Source organism: Lissotriton vulgaris, chromosome 11, assembly GCF_964263255.1.
Source record: "Lissotriton vulgaris chromosome 11, aLisVul1.2, whole genome shotgun sequence".
NCBI classification, from domain to species: Eukaryota; Metazoa; Chordata; class Amphibia; order Caudata; family Salamandridae; genus Lissotriton; species Lissotriton vulgaris.
The window spans coordinates 753,718,034-753,725,194 of NC_141699.1; positions in this window are offsets into that span (position 1 = coordinate 753,718,034).

Sequence of the window (7,161 nt, forward strand, 5' to 3'; positions counted from 1 at the left end):
GTGGAAACTGCGAGATTGAATCAGAACTCTGCCCAGGCTGCAGAGCTGATCGCTCTAACTAGAGCGTGTGTGTTGGCGAAAGGGAAACGTGTGAATGTGTTTACCGACAGCCAATATGCGTTTGGCGTCGCTCATAACTTTGGACGGTTGTGGAGAGAGAGAGGTTTTATGACGTCGCATGGTACGAAGATTCAGCATGGACAACTTGTGAATGATCTTTTGGATGCACTTACATTGCCTAAGCAGGTAGCGATTGTTAAATGTAGTGCACATCGTAAGGTGACGGATGATGTTGGTCGTGGTAATGCATTTGCGGATGAGATTGCTAAGGAGACTGCCCGGAACCTTAGCACTATCAATCAATCAATCAGTGACACTTATAGAGCGCGCTACATACCCGTAGGGTCTCAAGGCGCTGGGGGGGGGGAGGGGGGGGGGGTGCCGCTACTGCTCGAACAGCCAGGTCTTCAGCTTCTTCCTGAAGGAGAGGTGGTCTTGGGTCAGGCGCAGGTCGGTCGGGAGGGAGTTCCAGGTCTTGGCGGCCAGGTAGGAGAAGGACCTTCCTCCTGTAGTCGCTCTTCGGATGCGGGGGACGGCGGCGAGGGCGTGGTTGGCTGATCGGAGGTGGCGTTTGGGAGCGTAGAAGTTGATCCGGCTGTTGAGGTAGCTCGGGCCTTGGTCGTGTAGGGCTTTGTGTGCGTGGGTGAGGAGGCGGAAGGTGATTCTTTTGTTGACGGGGAGCCAGTGAAGGTCTCTCAGATGTCCGGTGATGTGGCTGGTTCGTGGGATGTCGAGGATGAGTCTGGCTGAGGCGTTCTGGATCCGCTGGAGTCTCTTCTGGAGCTTGGCGGTGGTACCGGCGTAGAGGGCGTTGCCGTAGTCTAGTCGGCTGGTGACGAGGGCCTGGGTGACGGTCTTCCTGGTCTCGGTGGGGATCCACCGGAAGATCTTCCGTAGCATGCGTAGGATGTTGAAGCACGCCGAGGAGACGTTGTTGACTTGCCTGGTCATGGAGAGGGAGGAGTCCAGGATGAATCCCAGGTTGCGTGCATGGTCTGTCAGTTTGGGTGCGGTGCCCAGGGCGGGAGGCCACCAGGAGTCGTCCCAGGCGGAGGGGGAAGAGCCCAGGATGAGGACCTCCGTCTTGTCAGAGTTCAGTTTCAGGCGGCTGGTCGTCATCCACTCGGCTACCTCTTTCATCCCTTCGTGCAGGTTGGCTCTGGCGAAGGCGGGGTCGTTGGTCAGGGAGAGGATCAGCTGGGTGTCGTCGGCGTAGGAGATTATGCTGAGGTTGTGTTTGCGTACGATGGCCGCGAGGGGGCTCATGTAGACGTTGAAGAGGGTAGGGCTCAAAGATGATCCTTGAGGGACGCCGCAGATGACTTCGGAGGCCTCTGACTTGTACGGTGGTAGGCGGACTCTCTGTGTTCTTCCGTCGAGGAAGGAGATGATCCATTCCAGCGCTTTGTCCTGGATTCCGATGTTGCTGAGGCGCTGTACTAGGGTGCAGTGGCAGACCGTGTCGAATGCCGCGGAGAGGTCTAGGAGGATGAGGGCCGCTGTTTCTCCATTGTCCATCAGGGCTCGGATGTCATCGGTGGCGGCGATGAGGGCGGTCTCGGTGCTGTGGTTGGCTCGGAAGCCAGACTGTGAGGGGTCGAGGGATCCGTTCGTCTCGAGGAAGGCGGCCATCTGCTTGTTGACGGTCTTCTCGATGACTTTGGCTGGAAACGGGAGGAGCGAGATGGGGCGGTAGTTCTTGAGTTCGGTGGGGTCCGCTGTTGGTTTCTTGAGCAGGGCGCTGAGTTCGGCGTGTTTCCAGCTCTCTGGGAAGGTGGCGGTGTCGAATGATGTGTTGATGATGTCTCGCAGGTGGGGTGCGATGACAGCGCCGGCCTTGTTGAAGACGTGGTGAGGGCAGGGGTCGGTCGGTGATCCGGAGTGAATGGAGTTCATCGTGCGGATGGTGTCTTCGGTGCTGATCGGGGTCCAGGCGTGAAGGGTGGTGGTGGGGGGTGGTTGTTCGGTCATGGTGTGCGTTGGTTGGTTGTTGAAGCTGTTGTGTATGTCCGCGATCTTGTTGTGAAAGTATGAAGCGAGGGAGTTGCAGAGGTCTTGCGATGGGGTGATGTCGTTGTTTCCTGCGCTGGGGTTGGAAAGCTCTTTCACGATGTTGAAGAGTTCCTTGTAGTTGTGTGCGTTGTTGTCCAACCGTTCCTTGAATGCTGTTTTCTTGGCGGCGCGGATCAGCTGGTGGTGCTTCCGGGTGGCAAGCTTGAAGGAGGTCCTGTTGTCCGGTGTGGGTTCCCTTCTCCAGACTTTCTCGAGGGCTCGGCAGTTCTTCTTGGAGCTCTTGAGTTCGTCGGTGAACCACGGGGCTTTCTTGCTTCCGGGTCTGCTGGGCGGGGTCCTCAGCGGGGCGAGCTCGTCCGCGCAGATGCTGATCCACTTCGTGAGGTTGTCGGCGGCCTGGCTGGGGTTCGCTGACCTGGCAGGAGGGTGCTGGCTCAGGGAGGTGGCGAGCTGGTCTGCTGTGATCTTGTTCCAGCTTCTGCGGGCGGCCTGTTGCTGGTGGTGGTGGGACGTCGTTCTCTTGAAGGTGAAGTGGACGCAGCTGTGGTCCGTCCATTGGAGCTCTGTGGCGTGGCTGAAGTCGATGTCTGTGCTGGAAGAGAAGACTGCGTCGAGTGTGTGTCCGGCGAGGTGGGTGGGGGTGGACACCAGTTGCTTGAGTCCCAGGTTGGCGAGGTTGTCCAGCAGGGTGGTGGTGTTGCGGTCGTTGTTGTTCTCCAGGTGGAAGTTGAGGTCCCCGAGGAGGATGTAGTCAGCGGAGGGGAGGGCATGCGGGCTGACGAAGTCGGCGATGTCCTCGCTGAATTGTGTGCGTGGTCCAGGGGGTCGGTAGATCAGGGTGCCTCTGAGGGTGGTGTTCGGGGTGGTGTGGATCTGGAAATGCAGGTGTTCGGCGGTGGTCAGGGTGTTGTCAGTGCTGGTCGTGAGACGGATGGTGTTCTTGTGGATGATGGCGATGCCTCCTCCCATCTGGTTGGCGTTGCGGTCCCTCCGGACGATCTTGTAGTCCTCTGGGATAGCGATGGCGATGTCGGGAGCTGAAGAGGCGTTCATCCAGGTCTCTGTGAGGAAGGCAACGTCAGGGGCTGTGGCGTCTAGGAGGTTCCAGAGTTCGATGGCATGTCTGTGGACGGAGCGGGTGTTGAGCAGGATGCACTTGAGGTGGGTGCTTCTGGTGTTCGACTTGGCGGGTGCTGGTGCGAGGCAGGTCCGGATGCAGGTGAATTTGCAGGCGTGGCAGCTGAAAGGTCCGTGGGTGCGTCGTGGTGTGGCTTGATGGCATTCTGGGAGTCGGCCGGAGTTGAGAGCGATGAGGGTGGCGGCGGAGTACGTCAGGCGGGTCGGTCGGGGACTTCGGGGGCCAGGGGTCCTGGCGCTGGTCGCGATCCGGTCGCGGACGGGCGCAGACGGGCTTACCTTTGGCGCGCCTTTGGCGCGCCTTCGGCGCACAATCGGCGCGCCCGCTGCGCGTTCGCACGGTCGCCATATAAAGGCGAAGTGCGCGGGTGGGCGGAGCAGCTGGGAGGCGGGAGCGGGGAGGGAACAGAAGGAAAAAAGGGGCGGGGTCTGCGGTGGTGGCGGGAAGCGGGGAGCGGGGAGGGAAGACGGAGGGCGGCGAGGTAGGCGGGCAAGCAGGAAGGACGCAAGCTAAGAAATAAACAAACAGGCACTAATGGGAGACAAAACAAAGAAAAAAAACGCTAACACGGGCAAGAATACAGTTGGACAAGCACAAATTTCGGGCAAAACAAAAACAAAACAAACGGCAACGGAGTCAGCCGGCGGCGAGGCAGGCAGCGCGGCAGGGACAAGGCTGAGGGGCACACGCAGCAGCTGGTGGCCGTGCGGCGCGGGGGTGTCCCACAAGTGGGTCACACTTACCTGTGTCGCACGGTCGCCATATAAAGGCCAAGTGCGCGGGTGGGCGGAGCAGCTGGGAGGCGGGAGCGGGGAGGGAACAGAAGGAAAAAAGGGGCGGGGTCTGTGGTGGTGGCGGGAAGCGGGGAGCGGGGAGGGAAGACGGAGGGCGGCGAGGTAGGCGGGCAAGCAGGAAGGACGCAAGCTAAGAAATAAACAAACAGGCACTAATGGGAGACAAAACAAAGAAAAAAAAACGCTAACACGGGCAAGAATACAGTTGGACAAGCACAAATTTCGGGCAAAACAAAAACAAAACAAACGGCAACGGAGTCAGCCGGCGGCGAGGCAGGCAGCGCAGCAGGGACAAGGCTGAGGGGCACACGCAGCAGCTGGTGGCCGTGCGGCGCGGGGGTGTCCCACAAGTGGGTCACTAGAATGTATGTGACGAGTTCGGTTAGGTGGCCTACAGAGACTAGTATGTGTGAGGACACTATCGAGAGTGTGAAAGCGATGAGGCCACCGAGACTGAAAAGACGAAGTGGAAAGAAAGTACGGGAAAGTTGGATGCGAATGGTTGTTGGGTTGATTTGTCGGAACACAAGAGATGGATGTTACCGGATGCGTATGTGCTAGCTGTTTTGACAATGGCGCATGGGTTAGCACATATTAGTGTGAAAGGTATTTGTAAGTTGCTGTCCCATGTGTGGAAGAATGATGGTATCACGAAATGTGCTGAACGATTGGTTAAGAATTGTATGGTATGTATGTTGTACAATCCTGGTAAGGGGACCCCAACTCCTCCTGGCCACTTTGCTCCCCCTTCATGTCCTTTTGAGGTGATCCAATTAGACTTCATCCATATGGAGAGATGCAACAACCTGAAATACGTTTTAGTTGTGGTTTGCGCGTTCTCCCGATGGATCGAAGCCTACCCTCTTAAGGACAATACTGCCCTGTCTACTGCGAAAATCCTACTGAAGGAATATTTTCCTCGGTATGGAATGCCTCGGATTGTATGGTCGGATAACGGAAGTGAGTTTGTGGGGAGTGTGATGAAGAGTGTGTGTAAGGGCCTTGGAATTAATCAAAAATTCCATAGCGCCAATCATCCCCAGTCAGCTGGTTTGGTTGAAGGGTATAATGGCACCCTTAAACTGAAGCTGGCGAAGATTCAGGCTACGACTGGTCTTTCGTGGCCTGACGCTTTACCCTTAGCTTTATTGTCAACTAGGGCAACCGTACACTCCCGAGTAGGGCTTAGTCCCTATGAAATAGTGTTCGGTCGTCCTGCGAATGTGTGGGGGGTCCCTAGACCGGGTGTGTTCTCCAGTCTTGAATACCCAATGTTGATTGACTATCTTCATGATCTGACTGCTAAACTGAGGTTAATTCACCAACAGGTTTACGAAGCATTTACGAAGCATTGCCGACGCAGACAGAGGGTCCAGGCCACCAGCTCCAGCCCGGAGACTGGGTGGTAACCAGAAATTTTGCCCGCAAGAAGAATTTGGAACCCCGGTTTACTGGACCCTACCAGGTCCTCCTTGCCACGAGAACTGCCGTCCGTTTAGAGGGCCGGAAAAATTGGGTGCATGCCACCCACACGAAGAAAGTTCCTATATCTTTACCGGCAGACTCGTGGGTGAGGAGGGGCATTGCTTCAGCTGAATCCGAAGGATTGCCGGCGTTTGTACCTTTTAGCGACGCACAACCTGTTGGAGAATCCTCAGTGCAGCAGAAAGACACTGTTGAACATTTGTCATCAAAAGACTCGAGACCAGAACATTCGACTGATCAGCAGGATTCTGTTCCCTCATCGGATCCTTTGTTTGATGAACATACACGTCCTGGGAAAACTCGATACTTTTTGCGTTCTAGCACTAAGGACAAATAAAAAAGATTCTGTTCTGTCCCTTGACAATTGCATTATCCCGTTTTCCACGATCAGTCTGAACACCCGTATCATTGTAATTATTTTGTATATATTGAGTTTCGTTCCATATGTATTTTTGCTTCCACAGCTGAAAGACATTTTACGTATACATTATAAATAAAGGCCGTAGGGCCGCGCGTGTACTTCCTTCTGGTTAGCAGGTCTTGACGCTAGGTTAAAGACCGTCGTTTCCTGGGAACTCCTAGGGATTGACTATTGCTACACAGAACGAAGTGCGTCAAGAAACGTTGCGGACGGTCATAGGGAATGGCGTTTTCAAAGCTGATGGACTTGGAAGAAGCTCAGGCGCAAAGGTTCAAGCTACAACAACTTACTCGTACCAAATGTTTTATGTTTCAAATGTTTGTATTGCTCTTGATTGTTTCTGCACTATTGGCGGGTGGGGTGTATTACATGATGTCGTACTTCTTACCTTCTGCCATACCTACTCCTACTTCTGACCCTAAACGTACCTCCACTGCATCCCCTCATTCTTTCCATATCCTACCTGAACACGAGCAGGCTAGACGTGCAGAATTTCGAAATAATTCCTTTATTCAGCTCCTTCATCAGCACCAGTTAGTGATTAATACTACTAATTGTTGGGTGTGTGGACTAATGCCACATACCACGGATAAGGGAATTCCATATCTGGTCTTACCGTATAGTTCCCAGGGTTCAGCTCGAGCATTCCAAACAATGTTTCGAAGCGCACTAGATTCTTACCCCAGTCGAGAGCCACGTTCTCCCTACTTTGGCCTTGGCTCGTATCATAAGCCTTTGTCCATAGCGATAGAAGATTTAGATAGAGATATCTATGAGCCGTCGCTCATCCCAGAGGAGGAGGTACAGGCCTATAGGGTCCTGAGTAAGGTCGAGTACAGTGCGCTCACGAGTGAAAAACAGCTTAAAAGCTCGCCTCCGATATGGGTCGTACCCCACATTGGTAATTTTTGTCTAATGGGTCGTGGCCGAAGATCGAAAGCCCGACTTGGAGAGAGTGCTTGCACCGAGAATTACATTCTGCCGATGGTCTCGTCCCCTGTGTTTCTGGCTGCCAAGGGTACATACTTTGTCTGCCATGATCGTGCGTATGCATGGTTTGTTGAGAAGTCCTGCGAGACTCTTCTGACGTTTCCTCTCGAGCTGCAAACTCCCAACTCCCTCAAGGATCAACCAACACAATCAGGACTTTGACACTGACTGAATTGACTTCTCCCCCAGGGAAAGGGGAAGTGGACAGAGAGACTCACAACAAATTATACAAAATTAAATCTTCGGTTGTGTCTCTCTCT